General features: G+C 24.9%; 1 protein-coding gene across 1 annotated transcript in view; it reads right to left on the reverse strand.

The window, feature by feature from the left end:
- Positions 1–12,729, reverse strand: part of LOC111676940 — a 112,229-nt gene extending 99,500 nt beyond the window's left edge. The window contains exons 1-2 of the mRNA XM_046945384.1: positions 11,812–12,729; positions 5,396–6,097 (exon numbers count right to left, since the gene is read on the reverse strand). The gene's annotated coding sequence lies outside the window, so the exon portion shown is untranslated. The remainder of the gene's footprint in view (positions 1–5,395; positions 6,098–11,811) is intronic.
- Between the last annotated feature and the right edge of the window lie 215 nt (positions 12,730–12,944).

The raw sequence follows: 12,944 nt of genomic DNA on the forward strand, positions 1-12,944 counted from the left end.
ACTTACTAACTTACTAACTTACTAACTTACTAACTTACTAACTTACTAACTTACTAACTTACTAACTTACTAACTTACTAGCTTACTAACTTACTAACTTACTAACTTGCTCAATTACTTAATTACTAACTAATACATTCTCGAAATTATAATATCTGAGTAATAAATCATAAGGAATACGTCGTATACTGAGAAAATGTGTGTTGTTATTTAATCTATAATCAATATCTTGTATGGCAATTTTTTGGGGATTTTTGTCCACAAGCTGCTTCTTGACATAAATCATTAAAAATTTCCTATTTATGATCGCACGGAATTGACAGTAATTTTTTAATTTTAATTCCTTGTTTTTATTTTATATCACCAATTTCTAATCAATGTACTTTAGAGATGTAAGTACTTTATTTTTATACTGTTTTGCATATGTGACTATATGTATTATACATAAATTATTCTAGATATGTACATATATATTTTGTTTTTTTTTCCATGTTTTTTTTTACTTTCTGATTTTACTTTTGTTAAGTGTTTACATATTTATATCTAACACAACATAAATTGAATTTAAAATTTTTTGTTCTTTTACCTTCTATTCTTTTCACTACGAAGGGAAAACAATATCAATCTCAGCACTAATAAAAAAGGTAAAAATAAAATATAAAAAATGTAAAATGAAAATGTTGAAAAAAGATAACAAGAATTGAAAAAAAAAATAAATAAAAAATCGTATACATATATGTTTGTAACCTAGAAAATTTAATTTCTGAAGTGATTTGAGACAGCAATATAGTAGTGTGTAGGTATATTTTAGAATGGAGTCATAGAATTTTGCTCGTTTTTGGAAAATTAAATTAGGTCTAGGGGGGATACAATTGGCTATTTTACTGTCAATATTATGGACTCCTGTACAGCCGAGAATTGAAATTCTATTCTTTTGCAGAAATTATTGACTATTCTATGTCAATATTTTCTGTATAAATATAGTCGAAATTGTCGAATATTCTATATTCTAGATAAACGACTATTCTTTAATTGAGGCAATAAACTACTTTATAGTCGGGACTATGCGCTAGACTATATGCTATTCTACCATCGAAAATATCGACTATTCTCTATTCAATACTGTCGATTATTCCATAGACTAATTATTCAAATAAAAGATTTCCAATTTAGAATAAAGTATAATTCGAATAATTTTTGTCGAGTATTCGAATAAAATTTTAATGTTAATGTGTTTTTACCCATAATTTATTATAATATTGAACAAAGAAATACACGAATACTTAATCAAAAGATCTGTTATAATTGAAACAAATCTCTTACTATTACTTACAATCAATAAGAGAAACAGATAGTTCCTAAAAAATCTGTTTATGTAGAATTTAGTTGCTATACAAAATTTTGTCGACTGCTAGAATAAAAACAAATATTGCAAGTTTTTATTCTAATAACTTTAAACACGAATTATTGACAACCCTATTAACCACTATTTTATAGACTATCGTCGAGAGTATTCTACCGAGTGTAAAGTTTTTTATTTAAATATTTGTATTCTGTATTTGAAACTATAAATGATTATTTTGTGGATACTAAAAACCCTACCATTGTACAGTTGAGATTTAATGCTTTTTTATAGCCGATAATAAAGGCTAGTCCTTATTTAAGGTATTGTTTTTTTTTACTTTTAAAACCCAATTTTCCTTAAGAATAGGCTTAGTATTTTTATAATTGAAAACTACATAATAACGTTTTCTGTATAAAAAACACTGAATGTCGTACATAGTTTTAACAATAATTGTATTTTGAAATTAATTGAATTTGTACAGAAACAAAGTAAAATAAATCAATATATAATATATTTCTGACAACATAATAAATTAAATTTACAGCAGTTGTTATTAATGTAATTTTCGTTCATCAATATAAAATCTCTAAAGTTTTGAGAGAACACACATGAATTGGTTTTGCAACAAGATCAATAAATAATTTACAAGCAAAACAAAATACAATTCAATTAAATCATTGACGCAAAGGACACTTGTAACTGGCATATGAACATATATGAATATACAATTCCAAGTCGTTTATATGTATATATAAAGAAATTTTTCATGATTCTGAAAAACATATATGTACGTCTTTATGATTAATAAAATATTATATCCATTTTAAGAAATCAATAGGGAAATCATAAAATTTAATTTTAAACTATAAAATTGGAAAACTCATTTAAAGCTAAATTTGATTTTTAATACCAGAGGAAAACAATCTTATCGGTTTATTTTTCACCTTATTTAACAATATTTGTTTTATATTTTTATTTCGTTAAAGAAAACCATAAATATTGTTTGTCTGTTTTTCACCCCCCAAATATTTGTATTCTCTTTTATTTTTTGTACTTTTTGGCAATCATAATAAATGATGAGATGTTATGGTGTATTTTGCTAGACATTCTTTATATTATCACAGGGCAATGTTTTTCTTTTTTTTTTTAATATGAAAAATAAGAAAAATTGAAAAATAAAATTATGACATGTTTTCTTTAAACGACATTCAATAAACCAGCACACATGACAGTAACTGTAGCAGTGTTTTGTGTTAACTGTCATATGCACGATATTTCTTCTGTTTAGAGGATGATAAAGCAGAGACATAAACATATTCAGTAGTGCTAGATAGGTTATATTATATGTATATCTTTTATGTATACGTTTTATTTATTTACTTCTCGTACTAGACTTTATAAATAAGTATTACATTATAGTTTAAACTCCTTTATTCATAAATTATCTTTAAATTAATTCATTTTTCTTTTTCGTTTTAGGTAAGTGGATAATTTATTTAATAGATCTACTTATAATTAACGAAATATAAAAACACAATGTTTTGTTGAAAATGCCATTGGAATATTTCGAAACCAGATTCAGCCAAATTAAAATAAAAGAGGTAAATTGACAAAAAAAATACAATTTTTTTATAAAATCATTTCAGTGCCACTCCCACCTACCACTCCTTCTATAATATAATAATTGGATATGTTTACAAAATGTTAAGAAATAAAATTTTACTATTCGATTTAGAGTTTGGAATATTAATAATTTCTGTCAGGTCTAAGTATTCTTTAGAAAAAAACGCAACAAAAATCTCCAGTTTAAAAAAATTATGTGCAAAATATTGAAAAAATCTTATTCTTAATTAACAAAAATAACGATGGATTGAAACATTGAAGAAATAGCTTTCTGAACTTGTTAGGACAATGTTTGCAACGACCAGTAGGTAAAAAGTTACATATATGACCAAAACGTCCAAATTTGACCCCCTCTAAGTCCGGTAGTTCTGGACCGATAACGCTGAAAGTTAGTGTCTGGCCTACTATCCAATATTACTAACCTTGGTGCAAATTTCGTCAAAATCGACGTAGATTTCTCCCTTAACAAACCAAGATAATTATAATAGTTATCAATACTTTTAAATGACAATTGCAATTATATTCCGATTTATGATTCATTAACTATAAGTTCCATTTAGTGGAAAATTTAAAATATCCATAAGAGGACTATGTAATAGCTAGATATGCATAAATAGAAATATATTGCTTGTCACCTGATATCAGTATTTCAAGAAAATCTATTACTTTTTCCACTATTTCGTTAAGTTCCTCGACAGATTACATTTGCATATACGAGCGCCCAAGCTCGACGTCTTAGACGTCATTTGTTTCAATGTGTTAAGTTAACCTGCCCATCAGAAGTAAATGTGCGCAATTCGAGTAAATGTGGACGTTAATGATTTTTCGGTGTTTTTTTTTTCGAGGGGCCACTAATATATGGGTTACACGAAACGTGGACTGTTTTGCCTATTTTCAATATCCAACAAACCTTATCTATAGGGAGTATTTGTGTAAAATATCAACCCTTTAGCTCATTCCGTTCGGAGTCTATCGTTCTTTCAAAAGACGAGCAGATAGAAGGACAGACATGGCTAGATTTAATAGAGATCCAGAATATAAATACTTTTGTGGGTATATCATCAATATTTCGATGTATTACAAACGGAATGAAAGAATTTGCCCCCTATTTTTTTGATGGTGGGTATAAAAAACACTACTATTATGCGTATATACTATCTGATTTTTTTCATTGTTACTTGTTACTGTTCATATTTTAAAAACGTGCCTGTGTTAAGCCAAAATGTCATTCAATATTTCACTTTGACTTAATACTCTTCATTCATGTTTCGAGTTATGTTGCATGTCAATAACAAACTTACTGTTCTTCATTATTTCATAACAATTATTCTAGCACGGCTGTCTGTGTCATGTTACATGCGTTTACAAATGATTTTATATAAAAAAATTTAACAAAAATGTTATTAATATGCATAAGGGTATAATGTTTTTGTCATTTATCTTGCACGTTTGTATAGAAGAATATATTTTTTACCACACTTGTTGACTTTAGTTTTTGTTAGATAAACCTGTAAATTCTTTTCTTATTATACGTCTTCTTTAGCCTGCGTTAAAATGATTGACATTTTAAACTTTTATTTAAACAAGATTTTATTAAATATCTTTTTTTATTTAAATTACTTTATGTTGAGTTTTTGTTATCTTTATAATGAAAATATATTCATTTTTCTTGAATTTATAACATGTGTATGAGTAATATTAAATACATTATACAAAAACTCATACCTCATACGTTGACTGTTGTGTTCACAAAGGTTAAATGATTTTTTTGTTATTGTTGTTGGGTGACAACTGTGTGCAAATAAATTTGTATTTTATTTTGATTAAAGTCTTATCAAAGTATTAAATTCACATTTATCATTTGTTTCGTGTATGCGAGTTTATTAGAAAGTTTTTGTTCGAATTTTTGAAAGTTTTGTTGAATGTGAAGTTGGATATATTAAGCAGGGCAGAATGGCTTATTATGACAGGTAATATAATAAATATTTTGATTATATCACAATTTCTCAATTAAAGCCTTGATTATATCAAAGAATTTTTGAATTTAACCATGCGAGTAAAGAATATTTTGGGGAATTTCAACTTTCAGAGTCTTTTGCTATGTGCTGTTGTCATAAACAAACATTTCCAAAAAAACAGAATTTTGAAGGTAACTAGTATATTTATATAATTTTATTGGTTTTAGACCAATATTTCGATAATTTCAAAATGTATAAAATAGATGATTTAAAGAGAACTATTTTTCTGTAATACTTGGTGATGTTATAAAACACATTAATTTTTGAAATTTTAGTTAGTTGTCCAATTCATAACACCTATTACGTATGGTGTTGTTTTATATTGTATTGTATATGACATACAACGATACGACAACTATTGTGAATTAGAAAATATTTGTTTATTATTAGTATATTTCAAAGGACTTACCTCTTTTAAAAAGCATATTTTTAACTTTAATTTTCATTTTATATTCTCAGATGCCACCAGTAGGTTAATAAAGTGTATTATATTTTCTCCAAATATAAAATTTTTAAATAATTAAATTGTTATATAATAAAGAAAATTTAGTCAAAAATTCATATGTTTTTCACAAGTCACCATAAACAGCTAAAAAACGCTTTTTAATTCAAAAGCTCTGAAAACTTAACTTTTTTATAAAACTTTACACCTGTTGTTGTTAAATATTATTAAAATTGGTTTACTCAAAAATTTTACAAATTAATAAACTATTTATTTTCTGCTTGAGATTTAATAAATGTTTTTCTTCAACATTTCTTCACTTATGTTTGTTATTTTTATTTAGTAATATTTATTAATTAATAACATTTTTCAACTTTTTTCCAAGAATTAACAAATGTTCTATTTGTTTTTAGCTAAGTATTATTTTTTTCAACTGTAATTAATAATCATTATAGTTTTATTATTCGCATTTAAACTATAAATTAATTATTGCTAAATTTGTATTAAATTATTTGCCGTTTTTGTTGTAGCTTTGTTGATTATTATGAAATTTATTGATTTTTTTTAGTTTTAATTCGTTTTTGGAGAAGAAGGAGGGTGTTTTTATAAAATTTTTTATTGTATTTTTGCAAACATTTGCGTGTTAATTTGTCGGCTGTATTATATGACCTGCAGTAAAATAGATTAAATAATTTTTTTGCTGGTACTTTAAAGCAGTCTTTTCTTTGTTTACTAGACTGCAATAAAGTAACACATGTGTTTTTCGTGGTTTTAACAGACCGTTTAATAATTTCATATTATTTTTGGTTGTTTGCTTTTAATAAATTTATTAAGTTTTTTTTTTGAAGAAATTTTTAGTTTTTACAATTTACAGGTGTTCTAGTTGGGTGGGTGTTTTTGATTTTTTTCTGAATTTTGAAGGCAATGTAAACACATGTTTGCCAATATTAATACATTTAATGACTATAAAATTTTTAATAATTAAAAGAAATTAGTAAATACCCAAAATTATGGAAAACATTAGGCACTTACACTAATATCGGCCGCTTAGCTAGGGGCAACTCATCACAAAATTACATATAATTCTAAGCTTAATTTTTTGGTGTCAAACTCAACTCTCTAATAACCGACATAAGATAAAGTCCGAAAGTCAGACTTCCATAGTTTATAATTCGGAAGTGTAAGAGCTACTACTAGCACCTCTATACTCTTGGAATGCAATACAAGAAAATAAGAGCGGTTCACATAGGTAACATAGCAGTTTCACAAGCCCCATTTTAAAACCAAACAGTTCGCTCTTAAATTGGCAGTTAGGCTCACTTGATCCTGAAGATTCTAAAAATAAAATATATTTACTACTGTTGCCAAGGAATATTAAAATTCTCTACTATTTTCGATTGTAATTTAATTCTCAGAAATTGTTAATATATATTTTAAATAAAATAATGTCACATCAATTTTTTTTTGTCAAATTTTTCAAATGCTATTAAAAATTATTCCCAATTTTATAAATACATTAAAAAATATTCTAAATTACTTCCTTTATTATTGTCATCATTTACACATGTTTAATACTCAGAACTCAGACGTATACGTAATTTAATTGTCTCCACTTGTAATGCAAAAAATATATATAAATCATACGCCATCAACATCTAACCTGCATTACATATGTAAACTAAATAAAAATTCTTAAAATGAAAACAAAAAACACAACACAATAAAATACAATAGATTGTAAATTTATAATTTTAAAAATTTATTATATTTATTCATTAAACATTTTTCCTGGGAAGAAATAAACAATTGTTTTGCACAAAAAAAAAACACACACACATTTAAAAATTTAGATCAAATTCTAAGGCATGATTCACTTGTATTTCTGACTGCATGTTTGTTTTCTACTTCGAGGTGTTTATATGAATGAGTTTTTTTTAGTTTATTTTTCACATTATTTTTACTCAAATAGTAGAAAATAAAAACAAATAATATATTATTTATTTTTGAAAATTTATTTTCTTTTGTTGTGTTCATTTTCATTTATTGTTACTAAAGTTTCCTATGTAAACATGTTGTAGTTTTGTATTATTATGCAAAAAAAAGAAAAAAAAAACAAATAAAGAAATGATTCGAGGAAAAATATGATCAAGAGCAATTTAATTAATGTTTAAATAATAGATGTCTTTGTTATTTTAACAAATGTTTTCATTATGAATTAATTTAACAATAATACATAAAGAAATTTATAATCAAGTAACATGCTTTTTATTTTATTTTAAATTGTTCAAATATATGTATATTGAGTAAGTTTCTTACAGATCTGTTTTCGTTGTTGTTAAAAAAAAACAGCTGTTCTTGATGTAGTTTCAGAATAAAAGATCTTCTAACTGGTTAATAAAATGCTTTATATTTGTATGATTAAAAAAGTAGAGATGATGTTTATAATAAAAATGTTTATAATAAAATAAAAAATATTTCCTAAAAGCAATACAAAGAGTATCCAGTTTTCTATTAATCGAAAAAGCCTCAAAATCGGAATAATTAAATACCCTAATGGTCACCCATATTGGAGTTCACATTGCTCGCAGTGGTTTATAATAAAATAAAAAATATTCCCTAAAAGCACTACAAAAAGTATGAATGTATAAACATTGGTCAAGTGAACAGCAGGTTATGGTCTGATAATAAAATAAAAAAATTCCTTAAAAGCAATTAAAAGAATCCAGTTTTATATTATTCGAAAAAGCCTCGAAATCGGAATAATAGAATACATTAATGGTCACCCATATTAGAGTTCTCATTGCTCGCAGTGATTTTATGACAGGTTATGGTCTTATATGACTACATCATATTAGATTTAAACATAGATATTCTCCCTGACCAACAATCAGATGTGACTAAAAATCAAATTACACTTTACTAAACCTTCTGCGAACAATATGAGCTGCAATATAGTCACTTACTTTAATAATTGTCATGCTTTAATAGAAATACCTGTTATTATAACACCGTCCAAAACTCAAAATTAGACAAGTCCTTTAAAAAGAACGTGTATCATCAGGTCGGACGGACTCATTTTAAATAAAGAAAATTTGATTAAAACCAACAATAAAATTCATAAATTTACTGTTTTTTTTCGCGGAAAAATTTTACTTATTTTTAGTAAATATAAAATATTAAAATATTAAAATGAATTGAAAAATAGTTCAAAAAATATGTTGCTTGGAAACCACTGCTCATATTTGTAGTGGCTTCAACTATAGACAAAATATATATATATATTTTTTATATTAGAGTTTCCATGAAAAAATACATATTTACTATTGTGTTTTTGGGTGTTTAGATCCACACTTTATATAATTAAATATTTAACTTTTTTTGTTTATAAAAAATGTAAATATATATATGTATTTATATTTTTGTAATAAATATTTTGACAGATGTTAAATAAGGTATCACTCTGATATTTATATAAAAAAAACACATAATAAGACCAAACACGTAACAAGTACAAGTGTGAATAAAAAATTTACTAAAACCCAAAGGATTTTTTTTTTCAAAAAAAAAAAAAAAATAGCCGGCTTGAAGTCACTAAGCCATAAAGATATTTTTTGTTAATCTTTTGCTAATAAACATATGGAATTTTTTGAATTTAAAAAAAAAATTGGGGATAATGAAATGTTATTTTCCAAACAGCTTTTACAATAGTAACAGTAATCATATAGCTATTTTAACTCAAAAGGATCAAAAAATATAATAACTTTGAATGCTCAATTTTTAAATAAATGTTTCACACAAAGCTTAGTATTGGGAGGGTAAACTGTGAAATATATCGATTGGGTTAACTCTGATATGCTGTGACTAAGAGTTTATATATTTTATATTCTTCGTCTTTATGATTTGATAACATTATTATTTTTATTTCACAACTATATATACATGCTTTGACAACTGATGTTATTAAAAAATTAAAAATTGATACCAAGCATGTATTAATAATTTAAAATATCATTTTTTTCCTCTGTATATATGTGTACAAATCTGACACTCTGTTTGTAATTTCCACAGTATAATTTTTTGATTCTATGGTATATACATACCTAACTATGTACATTAGACCGACTCACTCTGTATGGAAAGCAAAAACGCGTTTTTGTTAGCCGTCTCAAAATTTACTTTGCTTTGTTTTACGATTATTCCGAAAATATTTTAAGCCGTTCGTTACCTAGATAAAATTTAAAAAAGGTATTTTTGAATTATTTTTTAAAATTTAAATTTGGTTTTGAAACATCGTTTATTAATCATAAATAACTGTTTGCTCATAATTGTCATATTCCAAAGAATTTGAAATTGTTAGATTTTTTTTCATGTGGCCTCCGGTTTGTGGCTAGTGTTCTAGTTTGTGGCTAGTGTTCTAGTCTGGTAGACTGGGGTGGTGGGTTCGATTCCCACTTGATACACTGGTTATGGAGCGTACAACAGACCCGATAGAGGCCTAGGTGTATTTCTTCGGATTTGATATATATACATCCTCCCTTCAAACTAACTTTCAAACCCAAAATATTTTGGGTAACATCATATTATATAACATGGAATATTTTGAGGGGTGTAACTCAAGCGCATTTTTTTGTTAGTCGGTCTAATGTACATGTATTCAGATTATAGAATATTTTAACAAAATATTCAATATTAATATTTTTTTTTTATAATTTAACAAAATAATTAGAGTCTATCAAGAAGGATATTTTTATCAGTTTTGGAGTTTAGATGTTTTTTGTAAATTGTTTGCGCAAAAAATTGCTTATTTTTTTCGTTTCAAAACTATTTATTTTATAATTTATCAAAATCAATAGTTCATTAAATTACATTTTAACTAAGGTTTTATATACCATATAAAACATACATATTTGGTTATGAATATAAAGCCACTTAACACAATTTTCTTAATTAGTTTTGCGTATAAATATTTATGAAAAAAATTATATTTTCATTGCCTTGTTAAACATGAGTCTATAAGGTTAATGCTCCTCATATTGGTTATGCACAAAACTGTTCTTTAACATAACATAAACTTTAAAAAAAAACTTAACTTTTAATTAATTTCAACCGACATTATTAGATTTCATTTGATATCAAAATTCATATAAATATTTATGTAAAGCTTCCTTTTAATATTGTATACCGTTCAAATTTTTACGAATTTTTTAAATAACCTAAGAGCTAATTATAAAAAACTAATCACTCATATTAATTACCAAAAGTTTTAAGTATTTATCGATTTGTTTATGTGTGAAAATGATGGTTGCATTATATTTAATTTTATTAGTTCATGTTGTATAATTATTGTTTTAATATTTAAACAAAACTGTGTCGTCTTTTGTGCGGATACTTTTAGCACTATGCCCAAATTCTCATATTTCTTAACATCTGATCACGCCATATAATACCTTGCTATGTTATTTTTGATATTCGCAAAACTGCTAAAAATACTAACCCTAATATACATCCTCTTTCACATGTTTCAGTATTAAGATGGTTTTTAAATGCAATTTCGGAAACATAATCGAAAAACTAACAACTTCCTTAAAACTCTTTAAAATACTGTTTAAAATTAGGTACATACCAATATATTCACACAAAAACTAAAACATATGCTGACTAACAAATTCCTTAGAGTTCTTTACAATAAACTCTTAAAATCTTCTGTCAAAATTTAACAAATCTTTAAAATCATTTTAAATAACATGAAAAAAGTAAATTCAATCCAGCCTAAAAATAAAACAAAGTTTCGGCAGCATCGTCTATACAGTTTTAATCCAAAACAAAAAAAACTTTATTATAAACTGTCACTCGTTTTGCCTTGAATATGAAATGAACAGACAGACAGCCAAAAAAAAACTTCAAAAACACACCACACAACTTTATGCAAAAACAATACAATGAAAGTATCGAAAACAAAACTCCAGAAAGGAAGAGAAAAATTCTCCAAAATAAAAAGAGACGACGACGAAGATGAAGATAAATTAGGTTTAAAGAAAACTTTTTAATTGAATCTATATTTTATAACTTTTTCTTTACTTTTTTCCTTTTTACTGGCTGGTGAATTGAAACTACACGTACATGAGTTTCCTTGTTGAAATTTAAATTTCTGGTTATTACTTTATTTTGTTTTAAATTTAATTTTGAATATTTGTTTCTTCTTAATAAGTTGTTAATTTATTTATTTTTTAATTTTTTTGTTATATTTTATTATTTTTATTTTAATAATTTTTTAGCTTATATTTAACATATATTTCTAAATAACTTTAATAATTTTATTTAATTATATTTTTTCAAATTAATTTTTTTATAAACTTAACTTAATTTTTTTATATATTTTTTACATTAACAATTTTTTTAATTTATTTTTTTATAATTTTTAAAACATTTATTTATTTAAAATTTTTTATGTTTTTTTAACACTTTATATATTTGTTTTTTTTCTTTAAACTATTTTATTAAAATCTTTAATTTTTTCCCGTCTACATGTTCAAACGTCGTTAAAGCTACACGAAAACTGGTTGGGATATTATTTCTGGTTTACTCGTTTAGTGTGCCAATCGAAGATGGATTTGTTGGTGTGTGTTTTGTGTGTGTGTGTGTGTGTGTGTGAGAGAGAGTGTTTTTTTCTGATTAAAATGTGAGTGAGAGCAAGATATACATGTACATTTGTGTTTAACTAACGGCAATTGTGTACTGAAATTTCTGGGTTTTTTGTTTTGTTTTCTTTTTTTGCAACTTTTTTTTTGTTTATTTGAGAGAGTAAAGCATGTGTTTAAAGGAAATTTTGTTTACTTAGCAATTTGATGATATAAATATGTGAGCGATATTAATTTGTAGCATGCTATATATTTTTGAAATTGCGTTGTTTATAATGTTTCTTTGATTTGGTATGTGTACTAAATATAATATGTATATGTGTAAATGATATTTGAGTCTGTGTTTGTTTTTCAAATAAGTCTAACATATGTTTAACAAGTTGAGGTGTTTAAATTTTAAGATTTAAGTATTTGTATTAAAGTCTTGATAAAACAATTAAAAATTCTTAATTCTTAAAAGTCAATTATAGGTACAAGGTGGCGTATGATTATTTTTTCAATACTCATTCGTCTTGGTGTACTGTAACATAAATTTTATACGAAATCTCTGCTGTAATAAAATCAATATTTTTTCATCCTAAAAAAATATTTTTGATAATTCATCTCATATTTAGTTTGGAAGAATTCCGTTTGACATAAGATAACCCATAAATAACATGAAACAACATCTGGCTCAAAAAATAACAAATTTCAAATGACAAAGTATTATTTACTATTTAAGCATTACATACAAAATTATAAATCGCAATAAAATTTAAAAATAAAATATTTTTAAAAATAAATATATGAAAAAAAGTTTTTAAAAATATTTAAAAATGATACAAATAATCAAACTATTATCTGAATAAGTTTCAAAATTATGCGCTAACAAATCCATG

Source organism: Lucilia cuprina, chromosome 3 (genome assembly GCF_022045245.1).
Source record: "Lucilia cuprina isolate Lc7/37 chromosome 3, ASM2204524v1, whole genome shotgun sequence".
Taxonomy (NCBI): Eukaryota; Metazoa; Arthropoda; class Insecta; order Diptera; family Calliphoridae; genus Lucilia; species Lucilia cuprina.